Consider the following 25498-nt stretch of genomic DNA (forward strand, 5'->3'; position numbering starts at 1 on the left):
AGCTCAGTTGAGTTCTGATAACGGGCCTCATTTTCTTGGACAGATTAACCTGCCTCCCTTCCCCAGTGCTATTTTACAGGTGTGGAGCATGATGGGGTGGCTACGCACCGTCTGTGTGATATTCGGCCTCACCTCGCTTGGAGTGTTATTGGCGACGGACATGGAAAAGGGAAATATTATCTACATTTGTAACCCCAACCAAACTACAAGGACATTTCGTTTATGCAGAGGTGATGTTCTTCGCTGCCCCCATACACGAGGACATGGTATCGACTCATGGAAGGTCATCAGGATAACGGAAAATGCAGGAGTCATGAAGCAATTGCACCGGTCCCGGCGATGGGAAGGGAACATTATATGGACATTGCCTTGTTTTTGGAGTACATGTAAATTTGATTTTGGATGTGTTAAGATTGGTGCGATAAAGGTAACATCAGACCGTCAGGAGAGCGTAGGAAGAGACTGTGAGAGAGAGAGAGAGGGACTAGAGAGAGGACGGGGCGTGTGAGAAGGGAAGTACAGCTAGAACGTAGGTTATCGGGAGATGCACTTAATTTAGTTAAAGGCCAAACTGAGGAAAACCTGGGTAGTATGAATCTCTTCTACCAGATTTACCACCGCTTGTATGGCCACGGACGGGTTGTCTGCTACCCGAACCCCGCAGTGGTGTCTAGGTTATTTTCTGTTTCACCGCTTTGGGGCACTCCCCAAACGGTGGTTCATTGTCAGCGTTCCGAGCCACCGCCCGAGCAAGTCACTCTTCCTTACGATCCGGGTTCAGTACCACCGGCTATTTGCCTTCCCCTTCCTCGGGATAATTCCCACTCACAGTATGATAGGCTGCAACGGTGGAGGGCGTATATACCTAGCCACTTCACTCCCAATAGGGATTCCCGGTCGTACGAGAATTGTTTCAGCAGTGAAGGATACGGCTGTTTGCTGGTAGAGGTGGAAACGAATATAACATGTCTGTTCCCCACCTGTACGGACAGGAGGTGCCATATCACCCAGGCGTCTGGCCAATGCGTTTGTTACAACACCACTTGCGTTCCATTGAACGCCGGCCTCCAGCTCCTTTGTGGCTGGGCGAATGTCTCTCATATCACTGTTGGGACTAGGGCTTTCCGCATTGCTAGGCGGCCCGAATGGGCGTTTCGAAGCTGGATAAACTGGGCTACTGGGGGATCCCTACGCAACCGATATACTGATTGTGATGCTAGCCTGCACACGGAGCAAGGATACTACTTTTTATTTAATGGCACAGTGACCAATGTTTTGTCACCCCCATTTCCCCGCCAAATTGCTATTGGGACTCTAGTCCCTACCACAGTCCCCTGCCCCTCGGCGTGGATGCTGCATAATCAGTTAGCACGCCGGGCAGGCTCGGCTGAATTTTGCGAGAACTGGAAAAAACCTCAGGTTCTCGCACCCAGCCGGGGTCACTCAGCCGGATGGGGGATTCTGAGCGTCTTGACACTGGGAGGTGTGGGGGGTTCCTTGGCTGTCAGCAATAGGCATTATTTTATTTGTGGCCTTACCATCTTGGGAAATGAAACCTTGGGAGTCCTCGGGGCAATAACCAAGGAATTGTCTCAGCTACGGTTGTTTGCAATGTAGAACCGGTATGCTCTTGACTATCTTCTGGCCCGTGAGGGTGGGGTATGCGCCATAGTACAGGGCAAGTGTATCATGGGAGTTCAGGACTTGACCACTAACATCACTAAATTTATGGATCACATACGGGATCACCTGGAAGGAATGCAGGATCCTGGCTCTTGGGGTAACTGGGGATTTGGAGGTTGGAAGGACTGGTTGATAAATATGGCCATGTATTTAGTGGTGGCTATCGGCTGCATCTTTGTGGGCCTAGCCATCCTTAAATGTGTGATGGGTAGAATGCGGGGTGCACTGGAACAGTTCAACGCCCCTAAATTCTTAGCTGTCAAAATCCATGAGGGTGCAGCAGATGAAGGGGGGCTATGCCAGGAATTGGAAATGCAGCGACGGATCTTTTTAGATGAGGAACCGTAGCTATGGATTGGATAGTTCGGTTATCATGGAATGATAAAAGGAGGGAATGACGAATGTGAAATAAAATAGTTACTTTAGAGATATTAGTTAATGTAATGTAGAGATAGGCCAGTCTAATTCTGGTGAGTTCACAGACAAAGGATTTCAGACCGCATGGCAAAGCAAAGGAAGAGGTGTGTCCACCAAAGGAGGAGAAAAGGATGCTGGGTAATAGGGGCAAGAGGAAGGGTTTGGAAGTGAGCCAATCAGAATGTCTGACCAGGTCAGGAGGGGTATAGGATGACCTATGGGAATCGTGTATGTGAAACTTGATGCCATTTGGATGTATCAGTAGAGACTTCTTTGTTCTACAGACTCGCTTGATTCCATAAGTGTACGAAGCAAGATGTGCTTTGTGCCACTGTGAACTGAGTAAAGCTTGCAAGCTAAATAAACTAACTAATGCTGTACCTGCAAATCCATCTCGACTTTTATTGAGGCCAGACTGACGGGTAAAGAAATTTGGGATTTGACACTTCCTGTCCTGGGCACAGAGATCATAACAAATAGGAGCTGCAGTTGGCCATTCGGCCCATCGAACCTGCTCATTTATTCTGTGGGATCATTGGTCGATTGATGTCAGCAACATTCTCCGTGTTGGTGACCAGAGGCTGAGTGTGCTGACTCAATATCTGTGAGTTCATGAGGCCGAGCTGCAAAACACCATGAAGAGGCTCGATGATCCGGAGGAGAGAATCCTGAACGTTGAGCAAGATGCCTCCTCGGCGGAGGCAAGAATTAAATCCTTGGAGAACCAGCTGAGTGGCGTGGGAGAAGCCTGGCGGACTTGGAGAACCGACGGTCAGAGAAAGAACATCCGAGTCGTCGGCCTGCCAGAAGGTGTTGCTCCCGTTAGGTTCTTCGAGGACCGGCTGCCAAGTTTTCCCAAGCTGGGTGTGAAGCCTGGGTGTTTCAAATTGGAAAGGACATCGGATCCTGTCTTTGAGGCTGAGGGATAGTTTTCATCCCAGGCCTGGAATCATTCACTTCCACAACTTGAAAGATCACCAGAGGGTCCTGGAGACAGGTAAGGTGAGGTGGGACCTGGCTCCATAAGGAATGAGGAATTTCCTTATTCCAGGATTTTTCAACAGCTACGCAAACGAAGCAGCGAGGCTTCGATGAAGTTTGAAGGGAACTCAAGGCTGCGGGAGTGAATTCTGTCGCTTTACCCAGCAACCCTGAAAATTATATTGACAACTCCGTCAAGACTTTCGATAATCCGACTACTGCCTTGGCCTTCATTAAATCCACGAAGGGCAAGGATTTGGAGGGATGGGTTGCAGCTCAGACTAACTCAGGCTCTAATCTGGACTCAGATTATCTTATCTCAGTTTTGGTAGATGTGCCGTGTGCTTATTATCCGTTGTCTTCTATTATCCGAGTGTTAATCATGGCAGAACCGAGTGGGGCCATTGCTGAAGGGTGGGTGGTGGTGGATGCAGGTCTTCACCGTTGGGTCTAAAATGCGGGAGGGACATTCGATCCCCATTCCCTTGTTGGCCTTTCTTTTCTTCTCATTTTGGAGACGGTATCCTGAGGGTAACGACAGTCTGGCCGTGGGGTTAATCCTCCGGGTCCTCAGTCTTATTGAGGAATGTCCCCTTGGTTCTATTGTGGTGGTGATTCCTTTGTATTTTTGTTATTAAGGGAGGGTTTATGTGTTGTTGACTTTATCCTAGTCTGGTACAGACGGGGCTTTTATCTGTGAAAGGAGCAGTTTGGGGAGACTTTGGTGCCTCTGGTGTAAAGTGAGTTGGAGGAGGGGGTAATGGCGCACGCCCGATTGTGGTGTGAAAATCTGTTCCTGTCTCTGTCGCCTGACTAATGGCGGCAGTTAATCTGCAAATTTTCTCAGGGAATGTACGGGGCATCCATCATCCTATCAGAAGGAAAAAGATCCTCTCCTTTCTTAAGGAGAAAGTTGACATAGCTTTATTACAAGAAACTCATCTGGATGATGAGGAGCACTTTAAATTGAGGCGGGATTGGGTGAGGCAAGTTTTTTTGCCTCTGTTTCATCAAGTAGCAGGAGTGTGACAATACTTATTAATAAAAATATCACTTTTAAGATTGAAACCTGCACCAAGGCCAAAGGAGGTAGATATGTGATCATTAGAGATTAGGTGCATGGAGATGTTGCTTCAATAATGAATGTTTATGGATCCCCGAATCACTCCCCGGGGTTCATTACTGAGGATTTTGCGAATTTTGCAGAGTTAGCTTCAATTAACTCTTTTGTGGTTGGTGACTTCAACTGTCCCTTAAATCCTCTGGCAGATAAGCTCCCGGTTACCAGGGTTACCCCCCTGCCCCTGATGGCTGTAGGAATTTCAGAGATGTTGTATGGGCTGTTTAGCACAGGGCTAAATTGCTGGCTTTGAAAGCAGACCAAGGCAGGCCAGCAGCACGGTTCGATTCCCATAACAGCCTCCCCGAACAGGCGCCGGAATGTGGCGACTAGGGGCTTTTCACCGTAACTTCATTTGAAGCCTACTTGTGACAATAAGCGATTTTCATTTCATTTCATTTCATATCTGGGTATTTGCTGCAGTAAGGGTTAAAAGCCTGAGTTAGTGTGTGTGACCGCTGCAGTCATGTATCTCAAAGAAATCCTAGTTTGAAAGACAACTAAGTTTTGGAGCCAGATATGCAATTAAAGCATCATAAAAAGTGTGGACTAATGGAAAGTTGTTTGGATGAAGGGGATTCCCTGTGGAGTTAATTACATTTCAGCTTGGTAAGATGATGTCAGTACTAGGAGGAGCCACGGTTTCAGGCTTTTCGCAGCAAAGCAGTGTTTTAGCTGAGAATTAGTATTGTAATCGAGGACCTTCCCTCGTTTGTCAGGAGTTTTTGCTCGAGGGCTCACCCCCAGGTCGAGAATGTGGAGGTTTGGAGCCTCCCCGAGTTCATTTATTATGCACTTTCGGGAAGAGTTTGAGTTCTTCCTTTTGGTTAACTCGAACCCTGGGATTTCCCCGCTCCATTTTGTGGGAGACGTGTGACGTTTATGCTCGGGGCTAAACATTTCTCACACTGCTAATAAAAGGTGCAGGATGCTGGAGAACCAGCGGCGCCTGGAGGTTTGTTTGGTGAAGGTGGAGGAGAATCATATGGAGGGCCCGAGTAAGCTATTGCTGAAGGAGGTTAACGCAGCAAGAGTGGCTTTGTACTTCCTGTTGACTCAACAGGTCGAGAAAAGTTGAAAATTTGTGAGATCGAAGTTGTATGAGTTTGGGAATAAGCCGAGCAACTACTTGCCTGTTTGACAAATGACCTTTGTTCTGCAGCCTAGGGGCAGCAAAGGTAGCACAGGTGGATAGCACTGTGGCTTCACAGCACCAGGGTCCCAGGTTTGATTCCTCACTGGATCTGTGCAGAGTCTGCACGTTCTCCCCGTGTCTGCATGGGTTTCCTCCGGGTGCTCTGGTTTCCTCCCACAGTCCAAAGTCGTACAGGTTAGGTGGATTGGCCATGCTAAATTTCCCTTAGTGTCCAAAAAGGTTCGGAGGGGTTATTGGATTACAGGGATAGGGTAGAAGTGAGGGCTTAAGTGGGTTGGTGCAGACTCGATGGGCTGAATGGCCTCCTTCTGCACTGTATGTTCTATGTTCTAAAATGAATGTGTTGCCCAGACTGTTGTACCCTCTGCAGATGCTGCCGATACTGCTGTCAAGCAGAGTCGTTCGGGGAATTAATCAAATCAGGGCAGGAGCTACTCAGTTAATGGTAGCAAGTTGGGGAGAGTTACAGAACAAAGAGATCTAGGAGTACAGGTTCATAGCTCCTTGTAGGTGGAGTCGCAGGTGGACAGGGTGGTGAAGAAGGCAGTCAGTATGCTCGGTTTTATTGGTCAGAATATTGAATACAGGAGTTGGGATGTCTTGTTGAAGTTGTACAAGACATTGCTAAGACCACACATGGAATATTGTGTTCAGTTCTGGTGACCTTATTATAGAAGGAATATTGTTAAATGAGAAAGAGCGCAGAAGAGATTTACCAGGATGCTGCCAGGACTTGATGGTCTGAGTTATAAGGAGAGGTTGGGACTTTTATCCCTGGAGCGTAGGAGGCTTAGGTGTGATCTTATAAAGGTCCATAAAATAATGAGGTGCATTGATAAGGAAGATAGCCAACATTTTTTCCCTGAGGTAGAGGAGTTTAGAACTAGACTGCATAGGTTTAAGGTGAGAGGAGAGAGATGCAAAAGAGACCAGAGGGGAAATTTCTTCACACAGAGGGTGGTGAACATCTGGAATGGGCTGCCAGAGGCAGTGGTAGAGATGGGTACAAATTTGTCCTTTAAAAAGCAGTTAGACAGTTACACGGGCAGGGTGGGTATAGAGGGATATGGGCCAAATGCTGGCAAGTGGGACTTGCTTCGTGATAGAAACTGGGTGGCATGGACAAGCTGGGCCAAAGGCCTGGTTCCATGCTGTAAACATCTATAACTCTACCTGGAACAAAATGTTTGTTAAGCTCCAATCACCAAGCAAAGCTGAGGTATGGTCTCCCGAAAAGCAATGTCTTGCTTCATCAATTGGCCTCTCGTCTTAGGTTCATCAGAGATTGGGTGAGGATGGACCCAACATTCATCAGGCTCAATACAGAAGCAGACCAGTCAGTTCTCCCTCGATCCAAAACTGGCATAGGCTGATTATGGAATGCATCTCCATGCAATTTTTAATGTCTGTAATTCATTCTGATTCTGATGCATCGGGTAAAGCATGGGACACCTATCTCAAATACATAGGATCCAATTTGACTGACTTGCTCCTCCTGGGCTTTCCATGAGTGAATTGAATTTAACTTAGGCCGGGAGTAGGGCACAGTGGTTAGTACTGCTATCTCAGCGCCTGGGACCCAGGTTTAATTCCAGCCTTGGGGGGGCTGTCTGTGTGGAGTTTGTATATTCTCCTCGTGTCTATGTGTGTTTCTTCCGGGTGCTCTGGTTTCCTCCCACTGTCCAAAGATGTGCAGTGAAAGTGGATTGATCACGCTAATTTGCCACTTAGCGTCCAAGATGTGTAGGTTAGGTGGGTTGACCATGATCAATGCACCGGGTTCCGAGGATAAGATGGGGCGTGGGCTTAAGTGAAATGCTCTTTGAGGCTCACTGCAGACTTGAAGGGGCGAATGGCCTTCTGCACTATAGGAGTTCTATGTCATCTATGTTGTGAGATTCATATTAATTTGATTATGCTGTTAGTCTGTTTGTAATATTTTTGGGTTTACAAACTAAATTGTGATATAATCTTCCCTTCTTTCCCCACTCTCTATTTTAACCTGTTAACTGGTTGTTCAATTGATCTGGCATTTCATCTCGAGGCTCTGGTCCCTCAAATATCCTGTTCCAAATTAATTCTGCAATGTGTTGCTTGGATTTATGTTGGCAATATCTCTTGTTCTGCTCTGTGCCCATTTCCCACTATTTTTTCTGTAACTCTGTTGCATTCATTGTTTCAAAACGATTTAAAACATAACAATTTATTAAAAATCTGTCCAACACTTCCGTGAATATATTCAATGACCCCCACACCCAACCGGTCCCCGTGGAAGAGATATCTAGAGACTAATAACCCTCTGAGGAAAGAGATGACACGAAATATATAACATAACTACAGTACAATATTACAAGGCTAGAAATAATAATAAATGTACGTTATTACAGAACTATAAATAATATATCTAATCTGTACCATATAACACAAGACATGTCTCTGTCCGGTATTAATTTACTGTCCCCTTAAATGTCAACCATTGCCTGGTGAAACCAGCCCTTCATTGTGAACATTAGGAAAGAGACCATCCTTTTAGCCAGACAAATAAATGTGTCAAGCTGAGGGAGCAAAGGATGTCAATGTCTTTGAGAGAGAGAGACCTGGGCCAAGCTTTGCAGAGTCTCCTTGGTTTCACTTCGTTTAGCTTCAGTTGCTGCAAGTGACCAATTGAAGGTGAGAATGAGAAAAGAAATGGAAAGGGGGAGAAAAGAAAGTGTTTTACTCACAGATGTTGGAGACAGGAGGAATGTTTTAGTTTGTGAGGTCCCAGTTTTGCTCAGCGTCCAACTTCCGCCTTCAGACAACGGGGGAGCTGATTGGATGGAGGAAGAGACTCCTTCCGGTTCACCAACTCTTTCAGGCGCACGCATAGGAATCCGCGGTGACGTCTCACGGTTCCAGTGCGCAGGCCCGGCGCGCGGACACAGCAGCTCCGCCCCACTCATTGTTCCCCCTCCTCGAGGCAAGGTTTCCAGGCAACCGGCTCCGGCCAGAGCGAGAAGCCTCTAGGTGTTTCCCCCTCCCCCTGCACGAGACTGCGCATGTCCAAGAGAAAGGAGAGGCTGCGCATGTGCGAGAGGAGGGCGAATGGAGATTGAGCTTCACACAGACTGAAACGTCCTCCTGTCTCTAACATCTGTGAATAAAACACGTTCTTTTCTCCCCCTTTCCATTTCTTTTCTCATTCTCACCTTCAATTGGTCACTTGCAGCAACTGAAGGGAAAGGAACTGATTACAGGGAGGGTGCAGACTCCGGAAAGGTTGGCCCAGGTCTCTCTCTCTCTAACACATTTACACCCGTTGCTCCCTCAGCTTGACACATTTATTTGTTTGGCTAAAAGAATGGTCTCTTTCATACTGTCCACCATCCCAATATCCCCTGCTGCTCTCAGTGCCATCGCATATGGGTTTATAGCTAGGGCAAACAGCAGTAGGGAGAACGGGCGCCCCTGCCTCGTCCCCCGGTGCAGCCTGAAATAATCTGAACTCAATCGGTTTGTCCGTACACACGACAATCACCCCTGGGACACAATCCTCTATTCTCGAGGCCAAGATCTTAGCCAATAGTTTGGCATCTACATTTAGCAGGGAGATCGGTCTGTATGACTCGCATTGTTCGAGGTCCTTTTCCTGCTTCAAAATGAGGGAGATCGAAGCCTGCGACAACGTTGGGAGAGTACTCCCAGCTGCCTTGCCTCGTTAAAATCCCTTACCAGCACCGGCCCCAATACCCCAGAGAATTTCTTATAAAATGTCACCAGGTACCCCTCCAGACCAGGGGCCTTGCCCAGTTGCATCACCTCCAGTCCCTCTATCTATCACTTTCTGAAACCTATTTCCTTTACTTGCTTTTGCTAAATCGCCATCTTTCTTTTTTTTAAATCACTCAGTCATTTTATACTGTGTATTATAATTTGAAGAATTACACAATTTGTAATTGAATGAAAACTCAACTACTGTATTCGCTAAAGACAATCAATTTGACGTAATCTTGTGTTGACAAACAAAGTTTACCAGTGGCACAAGCTGACAAAGTTCACCTGAACTTTGCCAAAAAGCACAGACTTGATCTCTGTTATTTGGGAACTAAGAAGGGATAACGGATATCCAGGGTTCCGAATAGACACAGAGATCCATCAGGCTTCTATCTATGGGAAAGGCGGTGGGGCAGTTAAGAAGGGTGGTGTATGAGTACGGGGAGAAGGCGAGCAGGATGCTAGTGCACCAGTTGAGGAAGCAGGAGACTGCAAGGGAGACCGGGAAAGTGAAGGATGCTTCTACCATGGCAATTGGGGCCCCAACGGCCTCTAACTGCTCCTCTTCCAACCCCTCTAAAGTCCGCCTCATCGCCTCCACCCCGGCAGGGGGTTTCGACTCGTACAGCTTGCTATAGAAGTCCCGAAACTCCCCATTCTCACCCGTCGGGTCCAAGACCATATTCCCTCCCACGTCCTTCACTTACCCGGTCTCCCTCGCAGCCTCGGGATCAGCGAGCCTCTTCATGGTGTTTTGCAGCTCGGCCTCATGATCTCAATGAGAGGTATTGAATCAGCACACTCGGCCTCTGGTCAATAACACGGAGAATGTCGGCAGTCATCATCTTCACCAGCTCCGAGAGAGTGAGAGAGTCCCGGAGAGCGCGGGGTCGCGAGACCTCCTGAGGGTCAGGCCGCCATGTTGAAAAGGCGGCTCCATTTCCACTGAAACTGCCTGCCCTCTTTTATCGACGGATTTCTTAATCTTACTTTATCTAATCCCAATGTCTTCCAGAGCCATGCATGAGAACAAATATTAATTCAAGGATCAGGTAGATGAGTGTCGGGCAATCAAGATAAATTACGGATTCTAGGTGAGTAGCATCAGAATCTGTGGAAAAGCAGCTACTCCTCCGCCGCATCACATGGTTCCCACCCAGACAGATTTCTGATGACGAGGGAGTCGAGGGTTATGGATAACAGGCAGGAAAATGGAGAGAAAGCTGAGATGAGGAAGGATTTCTTCACTCGTTGTGGAGCAGGGTGAGAATGGAGGGAGAGTGTGTGGGATGGAGATTGACAGCTGTTGCGGAGTGAGAGAGGAAAAAATGTTCCAGAGGAATTAAAATTGTCTGTTCTGAGTTTCTATCCTTTACTGACAATGATGTATTTTGTAAATTGTTTTTACAGGATATTAGAAGAGGAGGAATTACAGACAGAAATATCAAAAATCACATCTCGATCTGCCAGAGTCGCTCGGTTCGTCGGGGCCTGAATATCATCGACCTTTGAATCGAGAAGGAGAAATGTTTGTCTGTTCTGTTCGCTTCAGACGACTTTAAAGATCATTGTGACTGGAAAAGCACCAAGACACACACACAATGAGTGAGAGTGTTCCAGAACACTGACTGTGAAAAGAGCTTTAACCAGTTACACAGCCTGAAAAAACATCACACCATTCACAGCGGGGAGAGACCATACACATGTTCTGTGTGTGGTCAAGGCTTCAACTGATTATCTGATCTGGAGAGACACAAGGACACCCATGGAGAAACCGTGGAAATGTGAAGTCTGTGGGAAGAGATTCAGAGTCCAATCTAATTCTGGAAAAAGGGCTGGAAATTCATCGACGCAGTCACACAGGGGAGAGGCCATTTCCCTGCTCTGTGTGTGGGAAGGGATTCACTGAGTTATCCAGCCTGAAGTCACATGAAAGAGTTCACACTGTGGAGAAGCTGTTTACCTGCTCTCGGTGTGGGAAGGGATTCAGACATTCATCCACCCTGAAGGCACATCAGCGAATTCATACTGGGGAGAGGCGTTCACCTGCTCTCAGTGTGAGAAGCAATTGACTGCGTTATCCAGCCTAAAGTCACACCAAGGGTTCACACTGGGGAGAAACCGTTCACCTGCGATCAGTGTGGGAAGGGATTCACTCAGGTATCCAACCTGAAGACACACCAGCGAATTCACACTGGGGAGAAGCCATTCACCTGCTCTCAGTGTGGGAAGGGGTTCACTGCGTTGTTCAGCCTGAAGTCACACCAGCGAATTCACACTGGCGAGAGGCCGTTCACCTGCTCTCAGTGTGGGAAAGGATTCACTCAGTCACCCTACCTGCAGGCACACCAGCGGGTTCACAGTGGGGAGAAGCCATTCAACTACTCTCAGTGTGGGAAGGGATTCAGAGATTTATCCACCCTGCGGACACACCAGCGAGTTCACATGGGGCGAGGCCGTTCACCTGCCCTCAGTGTGGGAACGGATTCGCTCAGTTATCCAGCCTGAAGATACACCAGCGAGTTCACACAGGGGAGAGGCCGTTCATCTGTTCTCAGTGTGGGAAGGGATTCAGACAATCATCCACCCTGTGGAAACATGAGTGAGCTCACACTGGGGAGAAGCCGTTCACCTGCTCTGTGTGGGAAGGGATTCTGTGATTCATCCCACTTGAAGCGTCACCAGCAAGTTCACACTGGGAAGAAGCCATTCACCTGCTCTCATTGTGGGAAGGGATTCCGACATTCATCCAACCTGCAGGGACATCACCGAGTTCACACGGTGAGAGGCCATTCTCCTGCTCTGATTAGGGGAGGCGTTGAGTGATCCATCCTACCTGCTGAGTCAGCAACAAGTTCACAATTGATTGCGGGGATTGGATTCTGCTGTTATTGTTTCTGCTCTCAATTACATTCGGAACTGCATTTTATTCATCCTGTCAATTGGTCAATACGGATGGTCGGGGTTTCTTTCTGCTGGAATGGCTGGTCTCGCAACGTTTCCTCCAGTATGCTGATGCTCTTTGAGCCTTGTTGCGAATACGTGGTTTCCAATTACACAAGGGTCACAGAGTGAAAACGTGTTGGAAGTTAAAAGATATTTAGTTCCCATTTCTGTTTGGAACCTCCTAAAGCATGCCACGTTGCCATGAAGATGGGCTTTGGTGATTATATGTTTCTTTGTTTAATTTTTCGGGGCTCAAAGAAGGAAACTGTTGAGGTATGAGGGACAGGTTGTCTGTGGTAGGTTGGGAAATTATAATAAAAGGTTGGACAATAGACAGACAATTGCTAACATTGAAGAAATTATTACATATTTGCAACAAATACACATTCCTTTCAGGAACAAAAATCCACAGGAAAGTGGTGCAGTAATTCTTCACACATGATTACAGCTTTTGGATTCTGCTGTTACACAAGAGAACCAAGGGAGCAGTGAGCAGGAGGGACTGAAAGAGATTAGTATTAGTGAAATAGTAGTACTGGAGAATTTATTGGGTTATAAATTAATAAATCCACAAAAGCTGATGCTCTACATCCCAGAGTGTTGAAAGAGGTGGCTGTGGAGATAGTGGATACATTGGTGATCATCTTTTACAATTCTATAGCTTCTGGAATGGTTCATGCAGATTGGAAGGTGGTAAATGTAATCCCACTATTTAAGGAGAGAAAGAAGAAACAAGGAACCACAGACCCATTAGCCTGACATCAGTAGGAGGGAAAGTGCTACAATCCATTATGATGGATGCAAAGCAACACGGTAGTGCATTGGTTAGCACTGCTACCTCACGGCGCTGAGGTCCCAGGTTCAATCCCGGCTCTGGGTCACTGTCTGTGTGGAGTTTGCATACTCTCCCTGTGTTTGCGTGGGTTTCGCCCCCACAAACCAAAGATGTGCGGGGTAGGTGGATTGGCCACACTAAATTGTCCCTGAATTGGAGAAAATGAATTGGGTATTCTAAATTTAAAGAAAAAAATATTATGACGAACGTGATAGCATACGGCTTAGGAGCAGGAGTAGACCACTCGGCCCCTCGAGCCTGCTGCACCATTCAATAAGTTCCCGGCTGATCTAATTGTAACCTCAACTCCACATAGACAAGTTGTGAGGGGGATACACACAGTTTGCAATGAGATATTGATAGGTTAAGTAAGTGGGGAAAAAGTTGGAAAATGGAGTATAATGTGGGAAAATGTGAAGTTCATTTTGGAAGGGAGAACAAAAGAACAGTATTATTTAAATGGAGAAAAACTGCAGAAAGCTGCAACACAAAGGGACTTGGGGGAACTTGTGCACGACACACAGAAAGCTGGCAGACAGGTGCAGCAGGTAATCAGGAAGGCTAATGGAATGTTGGCCCTGATTCCAAGGGGGTTGGAGTATAAGAGTCGGGAAGTCTTGCTGCAGCTGTGGACCAGAATAAAGTCTCTGAATAAAGAGGTGCCAATTAAGACTGAAATACGGAGAAATTTCTTCACTGAGGGTTATGAGTCGTTGGAACTGAGAGTTGTGGGGACAGAGTCCTTGTCTATATTTAAGGCTGAGATAGATTCTTGATCAGCGAGAGAATCAAGCGTTACAGGGAAAGGGCAGGAAAGTGGACAAGACAAATGTTGGATCAGCCATGATTGAATGGTGGGGCAGGCTCGAAGGGCCGAATGGTCTACTCCTGTTCCTATTTCTTGTGGTATTCCTGCTGACCTCCCTTCCTGATAACCTTTCACCCCCTTGATGAACAGGAATCTATCCAGCACTGCCTTGAAAATATTCAAAGACTCTGCTTCCACTGCCCTTTGTGGAAGAGAGTTCCAAAGGCACCCAACCCTCTGAGAGAAAAAAGTTCTCCTCTGCCTTAAATGGGCAAGTTTTTACTTTTAATGTGACTCCAATTTCTAGATTCTCCCACAAGAGGAAACATCCTTTCCACATCCACCCTGTCGAGGCCCCTCAGGATCTTATACGGTTCAATCAAGTCACCTAAACTCCATCGGACACAAGCCCAGCCTGTCCAATCATTCCTCATAAGACCAGCCTCCAATTCCAGGTATGAGTCCAGTAAATCTTCTATGAACTGCTTCCAACACATTTATATCATTCCTTAAATGAGAGTGATACTGTACACAGTGCTCCAGATGTGGTCTCAACAATGTCCTGTATAACTGAAGCATAACCTCCCTACTTTTGTATTCAATTCCCCTCACAATAAACAATAACATTCTATTAGGTTTTCTAATTACTTGCTGTACCTGTATACTCGCCTTTTGTGATTCATGCTCTTGGATACCCAGATCCCTCTGAGTCTTGGGGCTCTGCAATCTCTCACCATTTCGATGAGAAGCTTCTTTTTCTTCCTGTCAAAATGAACAATTTCACATTTTCACACATGATCACCCATTTGCCAGATGATATCCCACTCATTTCAAATATACCTTTTTAACCTCCTTATGTCTTTTCACAATTTACTTTCCTACCTATCTGTGTATCATTTGAACATAGGGGCAGCCGTTAGCCATTCAGCCCGTCGAGGCTCCTCTCATTCAATACAATCATGGCTAATCATCCACTTCAATGCCTTTTCCCCTACTCTATCCCCATATCCCTTTGTGTTATTGGGATTTAGAAATCTGCCAGTCTCTGTTTTAAACACACTCAATGACAGCTCCCACAGCCCTCTGGGTAGAGAATTCCAAAGATTCACAACTTGTAGATTTCTATAGATCAAACCATTTCCCTGTTCTATCCTTGTACCCTTGTCGGTTTATTTCCCTCAAGTACCCATCCAATTTCCTTTGGGAAACATTCCATCATCTCTGTGTCTATCCGACTTGAAGGAAGTGGGTTCCAAATATTTCCCACTTTCTCCAAATGTAAATGAGGTTCAGCGAGCACATGAGGCCATTCTGCCCATTGTTCCCATGCTAGCTCTTTGGATTAATTATCAAATTAATTCCACCACCCTATTTTCCTAGTTTATTTCCAAGTTTATTTTGAATCCCAACTCACAACAACTCGTTCTGTTTTAAATCTAATGGGCAGAATGGCCTCCTGTGCTCTCTGCACAGCATATTGTGAAATTATTAGATTTAAAACAGAACAAGTTGTTGTTATTTGGGATTCTCTGCCTGACAAAGGTGCAGGAAGTAAATTCAACTGTGACTTTCACAAGGGAACTTTACAGATTCTTTACATAGTCCCATCGCCCGGCAAGTGTCTTTTCCAACAGAATCTGTAAAGTTCCTGCACCTTCATCAGGCAGCGAATCCCAAATAACAACAACTCGTTCTGTTTTAAATCGAATGATTTACGATACGCTGTGTTTGGATTTTCACCGGAGATTTGAAATGGAGAGAAAGACATGATTGTTGCACAAAATCAAGACTCAGTCTTTATTCATGATTTTCGTGAGTGGGCTCAGTTTGGGGACTAATGCTTGATTATAATTTATTTTTAAATTCACAATAAAGGGGCAATTGAACGTGGCCAATCCACCTACCCTGAACAACCTTGGGTTGTGGGGTGAAACCAATGCATACACGGGGAGAATGTGCAAACTCCACATGGACAGTCACCCGGGATCGAACCTGGGTCCTCGGCGCTGTGAAGCAGCAGTGCTAACCACTGTGCCACCGTGCCACCCTGTTTAGGGACTAATTCTGAAAATAAATTACATTTCTATAGCATCTTTCATGATCACAGCTTCTCCTGAAGCTTTTTTACAGCCAATTAAGTACTTTTGAGATGTAGTCACTGTTGGAATGTCAGAAACTGTAGGTTTGCCTCAGTTCTAGGGGAGGGGATGGTGCAGTGGTATTGTCAATGGATTACTTGAGGTTTTACACATTCCACTGACTGGGACCATGGCAACTGGGGCAGAGCAGGGAGCATTTACCTGGAGATGGTGCTTCTACCCAGAGTGTAATGGTAATGCTGCTGCACTTTGATATTACTGCTCAGACATTAGCATGTGTCAGCTCTTATTTATACGGAATAGCATCTAACCACTGTCACCAATAAGGGTTATCACTGTGAATCATTTCAGAATTTGGGAAAAGGGGAAAAAGGGCTAATTAACGCCCTAAAATGTAGAGTTTCCAATTAAGCGGCAATTTAGCATGGCCAATCCATGTATCTGCACATCTTTTGGCAGTGGGGGTGAGACCCATGCAGACACAGGGAGAATGTGCAGCTCCACACGGACAGTGACCCCGGGTCCTCAGCGCTAGAGGCACCAGTGCTAACCACTGCACCACTATGCCACTCCTGAACCCCATTTCTAACATCGCTGTGTCAAAACTAAGCTCATCTCCCCCTCTGGCTCCTTTGCCAATTACCTCAGAGGGACTCACTTTTTGTTAAAGAGCCTGTCAACCCCTCTCGCCCTCTTTCCCTAAAGTGCATCAACCTAATCATGAAAAGTCAAGAAAAATCAAATATTTTTATAATCGTTTATTAATCAAACAGACAAGGTGAAAAATAGAAAATACCTTGAGGATCAAAGACAATGATAGTAAAGGATGTTCACAATGTTCAGGATCCAAATGGTTTCTCTTCGGATCCTCTGTACCCTGTTCCCGTGACTCCCTGTGTTATACCGTCAGTTCACTGCGAGATTGTGAGAACGAGTGAATATAAGGCTTTATTATCCATGAACTCGCCTACCAGTGTCTGCTGTACAAATGAGTGCCACCCACAGGTGGCCGGTCTATATATCGCCCTGGGGAGGGCGGAGCCAGAGGCGGAGCCCACCGGGGTTCCAGTACAGTACCTGGAAGTAGACCGTCTTATCATTTCCAGGTCATAGGTCACAGCACTATACAGACAGTTCATACTTAGGTGAATACATTCACCACGCCCTGCTTTGGACATGGGCACTGAAGACTATGGGCTCGATACCATCAGCCCCAATTACGCCCCCCCACACACATCCTCGAGCCCTGATTGGTAGAGCCCCATTTCCCAGTCTGTTCTCCAGCACCTTCCTGTCTCTCTGTTAGTGAGGTGCCCATGGCAAGTGTGATGGGAGGAGATGCATTAGGGTTACAATCAATAGGGTGTGTGCGGGGGAACAGTGATTTCTGGTTTGAGAGGGAAAAGGATGTTCTCTGATGACTAGAATTGCCAGTTCTGGATTTCTGCCCTTTCCTTACGGCGATGTCCTTTGTAATCTCCTTTCCCAGGCGATGAGCAGATAGGTTTTTGCAGACAGGAAACACAAACCAAACATCCCTATTCTGAGATGTGTCCTTTTAGATTGGACTCCCGACTTGGGACTTGGTTCGCAGACTATAGACTTACTCCGGTGTCTGTTTAACACTTGTTTATTAGTTCTACATCTAAACAAGTTACAGAGTAGGCATGTTACTCCTCGGCACAATTCCAACACTCCCTTGAGAGTCTAACACATGTTGATAAATCAGCATCCACGTCATACAGTAGCATGTGCCATCTCTTAACCTGTTACACTAGATCTCTCCCCCCCCCCCCCCCCCCCCCACCCCCCCCCCCCCCCCACTCCCAAATATACTATCCAGGAGTTCTGTAGCCGTCTAAAATACATGTCAACAGTTTTGAGAAGGTACACAAAGTCTGCAGTGCCGCCTGCACACCTGCCTTTGAGAACGTTGATGCTGTCGGTCCAGTAACAGACAAGAAAGGTGCTGACGAAGCTTTTGCTTCATTTCATGAAGACCTGATGCAGCCGGTACCAGAGAAAATGGTGTTTCCACAACCCGCACTGCTGGCCTCTCTGCGGGTGGGGCAAGGACAGGGACTGCTCAGCAGGGAGGGGCATCATTACCTCTCCCTCCAGTGAACCTCCTCCTTCAGGACAAGGACAGGGACTGCTCAGGAGGGAGGGTCATCATTACCTCTCCCGCCAGTGAACCTCCTCCTTCGATATGACCAAAATGTTTTTTACATCAACATCTTCAACGCTGCCACTATGTCCCTCTCTCACCCACTGTGGAGCCGGGGAAGAAAGAATCTCATTCAAAACTTGTGGAAGTATAAATGTCACAAGGCTGTGAGATGACGTGTGTTAATGTTTAACAACAAATCCGAACGTGGAAGCTTTGCCTCATAGTTACAGATGAGTAAGTTTCTTGCTTATGCCCAGGATGAAACAGGGGAGTTTGTGTATGTTAAGCAAACGTGAGTTTCACGTCAGAAAAAGATCAACAAAAATTCTAATATTGATCAAAACTTAATTGCGGAAAGGATTAACTGTCAATGTTTTGAAAAATTGAAATGAGTTATTTGGAATTACTAATGAATGTCCGCCGGATAAGTTTCACAGCAGCCACAGTGATAAGGTTGGTGGGTTTAGGAAATTGGAAGTTACACATGAGCAGCTTTTGGGACTATTTCACCTCACTGTCGATTCCATGTTACAGCGAACAACAATCGGTGTTGTGATTGGCTGAAGATGTCACTTGTGTTCATTTTAAACATGTAATTTTGTATACTTCTAATGAAAACTCGGAAACCAAAACAAAAGGTGAATGATATACTGTAAACCCGGGTTAAAATTTTCCGTGTCAGTTTCTCTGGTGGTCTAGTGGTTTGGATTCGGCGCTTTTATCGCCGCGGGTTCGATTCCCGGTCAGGGAATGATGAATTATTGTTGTCCAGCAAAATGTTCAATGAAGCTGAATCGCAGTTTCACAGAAAGGAGCTCTGCCAGAATCAGTTCAGTGACATTTGTCGTTTCACATCAGAGCTGAAAAAGTCACAAGTGCATCAGATCGAGAACAAATACAGAGGCAGGAAGAAACGGTTAGTGATTGGCTGCAAAGTGAGAGAGATTATGAAGCAAGCGAAAATGTGAGTGGTATTGGGCCGGATTTTGATGCTCACACAGACACAATAATCCCCCCCCCCCCCCTATCAGGGTCCGAATCTCGGGCGTGATAACAAGAAAACTTCGAACACAAATTATTCAGCCCATTGAGGTTACAGGAGCTGAATACAACAGAAGAAGCTCAAAGGAAATGATACTCACTGAAGGATTGTGTAAATGCTGCTCGGAGGTGAAGTGAGCGGGGTATAATCTACCTGCATGTTTCTGAGCCTGTGCTCGGTGTATTGGGAGCTTTGCTCCTGGTTACAGTGTCCCCGGGATGGGTAGTTAGCCGCTGATTGAAGCTGCAGTCCCCGCGTTCTGCTGGCAGCGGGTGAATGGAGAATTAGGGTAAAATCCTGCTGCTTGTCCCTCTCTCACCCACTGTGGAGCCGGGGAAGAGAGAAACACATTCCAAAAGTGTAAATGTCACAAGGCTGTGAGATGACGTGTTGTGTTAATGTTTAACAACAAATCGGAACGAGGAAGCTTTGCCTCATAATTACAGATGAGTAAGTTTTAATGTTCCTGCCCTGTCTGAAACAGGGGAGTTTGTGTTTGTTCCGCAAACGTGTGATAGTTTCAGTTCAGAAAAAGATCAACAAAAATTGGAAACTATTCTAATTTTGATCAAAACTTAATTGCGACAAAAAATGTTTTTAACAATTGAAATGAGTTATTCCTATTTACTGATGAATGTCTGCCGGATGTTGCGTTGTAAGTTTCACAGGAGCCACAGTGATCAAGTTGGTGGGTTTTGGAAATTGGAAGTTACACATGAGCAGCTTGTTGGGCTATTTCACCTCACTGTCGATTTCATGTTCCAGCGAACAACAATTGCTGTTGTGATTAGCTAAAGATGTCACTTCTGTTCATTCTAAATATGTAATTTTGTATATTTCTAATTAAAACTGGGAAATAAGAATGAAAGACGAATGCTATACTGTCAGACGGATTAAAACTTTGTTTGTCAATTTCCCTGGTGGTCTAGTGGTTAGGATTCGGCGCTTTCACCGCCGCGGCCCCGGTTCGATTCCCGATCAGGCAATGATGAATTATTGTTGTCCAGCAGAATGTTCAATGAAGCTGAATCGCAGTTTCACAGGAAAGAGCTGTGCCAGAATCAGTTCAATGTCATTTGTCGTTTCACATCAGAGCTGAAAAAGTCACAAGTGCAGCAGGTGGAGAACAAATACAGAGGCAGGAAGAAACGGACAGTGATTGGCTGCAAAGTGAGAGAGATTATGAAGCAAGCGAAATTTTGAGTGGTATTGGGCCAGATTTTGATGCTCACACAGGCACAATAATCCACCCCCGCCCCCCCACGCCCGATCAGGGTCCGAATCTCGGGCGTGATGACAAGAAAACTTCGAACTCAAATTATTCAGTCCATTGAGGTCACAGGAGCTGAATACAACAGAAGAAGCTCAAAGAAAGTGCCCCTCACTGAGGGATTGTGTAAATGCTGCTCGGAGGTTAAGTGAGCGGGGTATAATCTACCTGCACGTTTCTGAGCCTGTGCTCGGTGTATTGGGAGCTTTGCTCCTGGTTACAGTGTCCCCGTGATGGGCAGTTAGCCGCTGATTGAAGCTGCAGTCCCCGCGTTCTGCTGGCAGCGGGTGAATGGAGAATTAGGGTAAAATCTTGCTGCTTGTCCCTCTCTCACCCACTGTGGAGCCGGGGAAGAGAGAAACACATTCCAAAAGTGTAAATGTCACAAGGCTGTGAGATGACGTGTTGTGTTAATGTTTAATAACAAATCGAAACGAGGAAGCTTTGCCTCATAATTACAGATGAGTAAGTTTTAATGTTCGTGGCCTGTCTGAAACAGGGGAGTTTGTTTATGTTCCGCAAACGTGATAGTTTCACTTCAGAAAAAGATCACCATAAACTGGAAACTTCAAATTTTGATCAAAACTTAATTGCGACAAAAAATGTTTTTAACAATTGAAATGAGTTATTCCTATTTACTGATGAATGTCTGCCGGATGTTGCGTTGTAAGTTTCACAGGAGCCACAGTGATCAAGTTGGTGGGTTTTGGAAATTGGAAGTTCCACATGAGCAGCTTGCTGGGCTATTTCACCTCACTGTCGATTTCGTGGTCCAGCGAACAACAATTGCTGTTGTGATTAGCTTAAGATGTCACTTCTGTTCATTCTAAACATGTAATTTTGTATATTTCTAATTAAAACTGGGAAATGAGAATGAAAGGCGAATGATATACTGTCAGACGGGTTAAAACCCTGTTTGTCAGTTTCCCTGGTGGTCTAGTGGTTAGGATTTGGCGCTCTCACCGCCGCGGCCCGGGTTCAATTCCCGGTCAGGGAATGATGCTTTATTGTTGTCCACCAAACCGTTCAACGAAGCTGAATCGCAGTTTCACAGGACAGAATCAGAAAAGTGATATTTGTCGTTTCACATCAGAGCTGAAAAAGTCACAAGTGCATCAGGTCGAGAACAAATACAGAGGCAGGAAGAAACGGTCAGTGATTGGCTGCAGTGCAAGTGAGAGAGATGTTGACGCAAGCGCAAATCTGCGTGGTATTGGGCCAGATGTTATTGCTCTCACAGACAGAAATATCTCCCCGATCTGGGTGCAAATCTCCAACGTGATGACAAGAAAACTTCGAACTCAAATTATTCAGTCCATTGAGGTCACAGGATCTGAATACACCTAAAGAAGCTCAAAGGATGTTCCACTGACTGAGGAATTGTGTAAATGCTGCTCGGAGGTTAAGTGAGCGGGGTATAATCTACCTGCATGTTTCTGAGCCTGTGCTCGGTGTATTGGGAGCTTTGCTCCTGGTTGGAGTGTCCCCGGGATGGGCAGTGACCCGCTGATTGAAGCTGCAGTCCCCGCGTTCGGGTAAAATCCTGCTGCTTGTCCCTCTCTCACCCACTGTAGAGCCAGGCAAGAAATAATCTCATTCAAAACTTGTGGAAGTGTAAATGTCACAGGGCTGTGACTTGACGTGTTGTGTTAACGTTTAACAACATATCGGAACCAGGAAGCTTTCCTCATAGTTACAGATGAGTACTTTTTAATATTCCTGCCCAGTGTGAAACAGGAGAGTTTGTGTTTGTTCCGCAAACGTGTGATAGTTTCAGTTCAGAAAAAGATCATCAAAAATTGGAAACTATTCTAATTTTGATCAAAACTTAATTGCGAAAATAACTATGTTTTCAAAAATTAAAATGAGTTATTTGAAATGACGAATGAATGTCCGCCGGATGACGAGTTGTCAGTTTCACAGGGGCCACAGTGATAAGGTTGGTGGGTTTAGGAAATTGGAAGTTACACATGAGCAGCTTTTGGGACTATTTCACCTCACTGTCGATTTCATGTTACAGCGAACAACAATCGGTGTTGTGATTGGCTGAAGATGTCACTTGTGTTCATTTTAAACATGTAATTTTGTATACTTCCAATGAAAACTCGGAAATCAAAATAAAAGGTGAGTGATATACTGTCAACCCAGATTACATTTTTTGTCGTTAGTTTCCCTGGTGGTCTAGTGGTTAGGATTCGGCGTTTTCACCGCCGCAGCCCGGGTTCGATTCCCGGTCAGGGAATGATCAATTATTGTTGTCCAGCAGAATGTTCAATGAAACTGAATCGCAGTTTCACAGAAAAGAGCGGGTGAATGGAGAGTTTGGGTAAAATCCTGCTGCTTGTCCCTCTCTCACCCACTGTGAAGCCGGGGAAGAGAGAAACACATTCCAAACTTGTAAAAGTGTAAATGTCACAAGGCTGTGAGATGACGTGTTGTGTTAATGTTTAACAACAAATCGGAACGAGGAAGCTTTGCCTCATAATTACAGATGAGTACGTTTTAATGTTCGTGCCCTGTCTGAAACAGAGGAGTTTGTTTATGTTCAGCAAACGTGATAGTTTCACTTCAGAAAAAGATCAACATAAACTGGCAACTTCAAATTTTGATCAAAACTTAATTGCGACAAAAAATGTTTTTAACAATTGAAATGAGTTATTCCTATTTACTGATGAATGTCTGCCGGATGTTGCGTTGTACTTTTCACAGGAGCCACAGTGATCAAGTTGGTGGGTTTTGGAAATTGGAAGTTCCACATGAGCAGCTTGCTGGGCTATTTCACCTCACTGTCGATTTCGTGGTCCAGCGAACAACAATTGCTGTTGTGATTAGCTTAAGATGTCACTTCTGTTCATTCTAAACATGTAATTTTGTATATTTCTAATTAAAACTGGGAAATGAGAATGAAAGGCGAATGATATACTGTCAGACGGGTTAAAACCCTGTTTGTCAGTTTCCCTGGTGGTCTAGTGGTTAGGATTTGGCGCTCTCACCGCCGCGGCCCGGGTTCAATTCCCGGTCAGGGAATGATGCTTTATTGTTGTCCACCAAACCGTTCAACGAAGCTGAATCGCAGTTTCACAGGACAGAATCAGAAAAGTGATATTTGTCGTTTCACATCAGAGCTGAAAAAGTCACAAGTGCATCAGGTCGAGAACAAATACAGAGGCAGGAAGAAACGGTCAGTGATTGGCTGCAGTGCAAGTGAGAGAGATGTTGACGCAAGCGCAAATCTGCGTGGTATTGGGCCAGATGTTATTGCTCTCACAGACAGAAATATCTCCCCGATCTGGGTGCAAATCTCCAACGTGATGACAAGAAAACTTCGAACTCAAATTATTCAGTCCATTGAGGTCACAGGATCTGAATACACCTAAAGAAGCTCAAAGGATGTTCCACTGACTGAGGAATTGTGTAAATGCTGCTCGGAGGTTAAGTGAGCGGGGTATAATCTACCTGCATGTTTCTGAGCCTGTGCTCGGTGTATTGGGAGCTTTGCTCCTGGTTGGAGTGTCCCCGGGATGGGCAGTGACCCGCTGATTGAAGCTGCAGTCCCCGCGTTCGGGTAAAATCCTGCTGCTTGTCCCTCTCTCACCCACTGTAGAGCCAGGCAAGAAATAATCTCATTCAAAACTTGTGGAAGTGTAAATGTCACAGGGCTGTGACTTGACGTGTTGTGTTAACGTTTAACAACATATCGGAACCAGGAAGCTTTCCTCATAGTTACAGATGAGTACTTTTTAATATTCCTGCCCAGTGTGAAACAGGAGAGTTTGTGTTTGTTCCGCAAACGTGTGATAGTTTCAGTTCAGAAAAAGATCATCAAAAATTGGAAACTATTCTAATTTTGATCAAAACTTAATTGCGAAAATAACTATGTTTTCAAAAATTAAAATGAGTTATTTGAAATGACGAATGAATGTCCGCCGGATGACGAGTTGTCAGTTTCACAGGGGCCACAGTGATAAGGTTGGTGGGTTTAGGAAATTGGAAGTTACACATGAGCAGCTTTTGGGACTATTTCACCTCACTGTCGATTTCATGTTACAGCGAACAACAATCGGTGTTGTGATTGGCTGAAGATGTCACTTGTGTTCATTTTAAACATGTAATTTTGTATACTTCCAATGAAAACTCGGAAATCAAAATAAAAGGTGAGTGATATACTGTCAACCCAGGTTACGTTTTTTGTCGTTAGTTTCCCTGGTGGTCTAGTGGTTAGGATTCGGCGTTTTCACCGCCGCAGCCCGGGTTCGATTCCCGGTCAGGGAATGATCAATTATTGTTGTCCAGCAGAATGTTCAATGAAACTGAATCGCAGTTTCACAGAAAAGAGCTCTGCCAGAATCAGTTCAGTGACATTTGTTGTTTCACATCAGAGCTGAAAAAGTCATAAGTGCAGCAGGTGGAGAACAAAGACAGGGGCAGGAAGAAACGGACAGTGATTGGCTGCAAAGTGAGAGAGATTATGAAGCAAGCGAAAATTTGAGTGGTATTGGGCCAGATTTTGATGCTCACACAGACACAGGTCACAGGAGCTGAATACAACAGAAGAAGCTCAAAGGAAATGATACTCACTGAGGGATTGTGTAAATGCTGCTCGGAGGTTAAGTGAGCGGGGTATAATCTACCTGCATGTTTCTGAGCCTGTGCTCGGTGTATTGGGAGCTTTGCTCCTGGTTACAGTGTCCCCGGGATGGGCAGTAACCCGCTGATTGAAGCTGCAGTCCCCGCGTTCTGCTGGCAGCGGGTGAATGGAGAATTAGGGTAAAATCCTGCTGCTTGTCCCTCTCTCACCCACTGTGAAGCCGGGGAAGAGAGAAACACATTCCAAACTTGTAAAAGTGTAAATGTCACAAGGCTGTGAGATGACGTGCTGTGTTAATGTTTAACAACAAATCGGAACGAGGAAGCTTTGCCTCATAATTACAGATGAGTAAGTTTTAATGTTCCTGCCCTGTCTGAAACAGGGGAGTTTGTTTATGTTCAGCAAACGTGATAGTTTCACTTCAGAAAAAGATCAAAATAAACTGGAAACTTCAAATTTTGATCAAAACTTAATTGCGACAAAAAATGTTTTTAACAATTGAAATGAGTTATTTCTATTTACTGATGAATGTCTGCCGGATGTTGCGTTGTAAGTTTCACAGGAGCCACAGTGATCAAGTTGGTGGGTTTTGGAAATTGGAAGTTACACATGAGCAGCTTGTTGGGCTAT

The 25498-nt window shown here is 45.5% G+C and overlaps 1 protein-coding gene and 4 non-coding genes across 5 annotated transcripts in view; 4 read left to right on the forward strand and 1 right to left on the reverse strand.

Annotated features, from left to right (window-relative positions):
- Positions 1 to 8100, reverse strand: part of LOC140420028 (uncharacterized) — a 77719-nt gene extending 69619 nt beyond the window's left edge. The window contains exon 1 of the mRNA XM_072504050.1: positions 8081 to 8100. The gene's annotated coding sequence lies outside the window, so the exon portion shown is untranslated. The remainder of the gene's footprint in view (positions 1 to 8080) is intronic.
- A 13105-nt stretch (positions 8101 to 21205) lies between these two features.
- trnae-cuc (transfer RNA glutamic acid (anticodon CUC)) lies at positions 21206 to 21277 on the forward strand. Its single transcript has one exon. It is a non-coding gene; the product is annotated as a tRNA-Glu (tRNA).
- Positions 21278 to 22450: 1173 nt separating this feature from the next.
- On the forward strand, positions 22451 to 22522 carry trnae-uuc (transfer RNA glutamic acid (anticodon UUC)). The gene has a single exon. It is a non-coding gene; the product is annotated as a tRNA-Glu (tRNA).
- Positions 22523 to 23235: 713 nt separating this feature from the next.
- On the forward strand, positions 23236 to 23307 carry trnae-cuc (transfer RNA glutamic acid (anticodon CUC)). The gene has a single exon. It is a non-coding gene; the product is annotated as a tRNA-Glu (tRNA).
- Positions 23308 to 24480: 1173 nt separating this feature from the next.
- trnae-uuc (transfer RNA glutamic acid (anticodon UUC)) lies at positions 24481 to 24552 on the forward strand. Its single transcript has one exon. It is a non-coding gene; the product is annotated as a tRNA-Glu (tRNA).
- Positions 24553 to 25498: the final 946 nt, after the last annotated feature.

The sequence above is a fragment of the Scyliorhinus torazame genome, chromosome 5 (genome assembly GCF_047496885.1).
Source record: "Scyliorhinus torazame isolate Kashiwa2021f chromosome 5, sScyTor2.1, whole genome shotgun sequence".
NCBI lineage: Eukaryota > Metazoa > Chordata > Chondrichthyes > Carcharhiniformes > Scyliorhinidae > Scyliorhinus > Scyliorhinus torazame.